The following is a 2,500-nucleotide window of genomic DNA, read 5'->3' on the forward strand; positions in this document are numbered from 1 at the left end:
CCGACCGGAGGCCCGGGCTACCCGGGAGACTCCGGCTGCCCCGGCCGCGACCGCGAGCTTCAGAGGCAGGCTCCTTTCGGGGGGTCGGTCCACCGGCGGAGGGGGCGACGCCGAGGGGGGGGCCCGGTCGTTCTCGTTTTCTCGCCCTACCGCCTCGTCGTTCCGGCGCGTGTTTTAGACGTGGCGCGCCTACGTTGCCCTCGGTCCCGGCGGAGGGCCGGTCGACAGGAGGCCGGTCTACCTCGGAGAGGCTAAGGCTCGCGGGCCCTTCCTCTACGAGAGGGGCGCGGACGGTGGAAGCCCGCTCCGGCGCGAGGGTCGGTCTACCGCTCGAGCGTCGGGGAGGGGGCGGCCCCTTCCGAGTCTGCTGTCGGGCCCCGTCGTCTCAGCGTTCCACGGGCCGAGGGGGGGGGGGGCGCTCGTTTTCTCGCCCTACCGACTCGTCGTTCTTGGCGCGCCCAGGTTCCCACACGTAGGTTTCCCGCGGTCCCGGCGGAGGGCCGGTCGACCCGGGGCCGGTCTACCTCGAAGAGGCTCGGGCTCTCGGGCCCTTCCTCTCCGGAAGGGGCGAAGGAGTCCCACGTCTTTTTGGGGAACTCCGTCCGCTTCGCTCCTCTCCCGCCTACGGTCTGGCCTCTGGAATTGGCAGAGGACACCCAACGGGGGCGGCGCTCCGACTGAGCCGCCTTTGGATCGCTGCGGGCTCGCTCTCCCGGGCCACCCGACGGGCTTCGAGGCCTAGGACGGTCGCGCGGCAAGGGGCCTCTCGGGTCACCGAGTCCGAACCGCCGCCGCCCCCCCCCCCCCCCGCTCGACGCAGGAACCCGCCCTCGACGGCACCCGACGGAGGGTCTCGCGGCTGCCTCTCGAAGGCGATCTCAACATTGGGTGGGATGCCTAATACCCCGGAAGACAGAAACCAACTTCAAGGGGATCTGGATAGGCTGGAGCGCTGGGCTGAAAACAACGGAATGAAATTGAAGAGGGATCAGTGCCAAGTTCTACATTTAGGGCCTAGAAACCCAAGGCGCAGTTCCAAGATGGGGGACCCTTGGCTCAGCGAGACTACAAACGAGAAAGAGGGTTGTAGATCCCAAGCTGAAGAGGAGCCCGCAGTGCGACAGGGCTGCAAGAAAGGCCGACGCTCTTTTGGGCCGCGTTCCCAGAAGTCGAGCTTCCGAATCACGGGAGGTCCCGCTTCCTCTCTCTTCGGCCCTGGTTAGGCCTCGTCTCGAGTCTCGCGTCCGGTTCTGGGCTCCACCATTCGGGAAGGACGCGGACAAGCCGGAGGGTCGCTCTTTCAGCGTGTCGGCTAGCGGCAGCTCGTCCTCCTCTTTTCCCCTTTCGGTTGGGGTTCCGCAAGGCTCGGTGCTTGGCCCGTTGTTGTTCTCTCTAGACACGCTGCCCTTGGGTGAGCTTATTCAATCTCACGGCCTCCGATATCACCTGTATGCCGACGATACACAATTATAGCTCTCATCTCCGGAACTTTCTCCTGATGTTCACGATCGTCTCTCGGCATGTCTTTCAGATACCTCAGCCTGGCTGCTTCATCGTCGTTTGAAACTTAACATGGCAAAGACTGAATGGCTTGTTTTATAATATTGCCGGGATTTGTCTGTCTCTTCTGCCAAGACTCTCGTTCACGCGCGGGTTATCTCTCGGTTGGACTACTGCAGCCTTCTTCTCTCTGGCCTTCCTTCGTCTCACATCAGTCCGCTGGTCTCTGTCCACCACTCTGCCGCTAAGATCATCTTCTTGGCCCGCCGCTCTGACCAGGTCACTCCGCTTCTGAAATCTCTTCCTTGGCTTCCAATTCACTCCAGAATCCAATATAAACTTCTCCTGCTCTTCACGGTCTAGCTCCTGCCTATCTCTCCTCTCTCATCTCACACGATCGCCCCGCTCGGGCTCTCCGCTCCTCTGATGCCATGCTTCTCGCCTGCCCAAGGACCTCCGCTTCCCTCACTCGGCTTCGTCCTTTTTCTTCTGCTACCCCTTACGCCTGGAACGCTCTTCCAGAACACTTGAGAACTACAAACTCAATCCCTGCTTTTAAAACTCAGCTGAAAACTTTTCTTTTCCCTATAGCCTTCAAATATTGAGTTTGTTCTGACTCTATACCGTTAGCTTCTCCCTACCCGGTGCCTGTTTACACTTCCCTGTGCCTGTTTGCATTCTCCTTCCCTCTTTATTGTTTACTACCACTTATTCGACTGTAAGCCTATGCGGCAGGGTCTTGCTATTTACTGGGTTATCTGTACAGCACCATGTACATTGATGGTGCTATATAAATAAATAAATAAATAAATAAATAAATAAATAAATAATAGAAGAGGGCAACCGGGAGGATGCGAGGTCTTGAAACAAAGCCCTGTGAAGAGAGACTGGGCCTGTTGAGCCTGGAGAAGAGAATCCTAGAATCGCAAGAGTTGGAAGGGGCCTACAAGGCCATCGAGTCCAACCCCCTGCTCAGTGCAGGAATCCACCCTAAAGCCTC

This window comes from Elgaria multicarinata, chromosome 11 (genome assembly GCF_023053635.1).
Source record: "Elgaria multicarinata webbii isolate HBS135686 ecotype San Diego chromosome 11, rElgMul1.1.pri, whole genome shotgun sequence".
Classification (NCBI taxonomy): domain Eukaryota; kingdom Metazoa; phylum Chordata; class Lepidosauria; order Squamata; family Anguidae; genus Elgaria; species Elgaria multicarinata.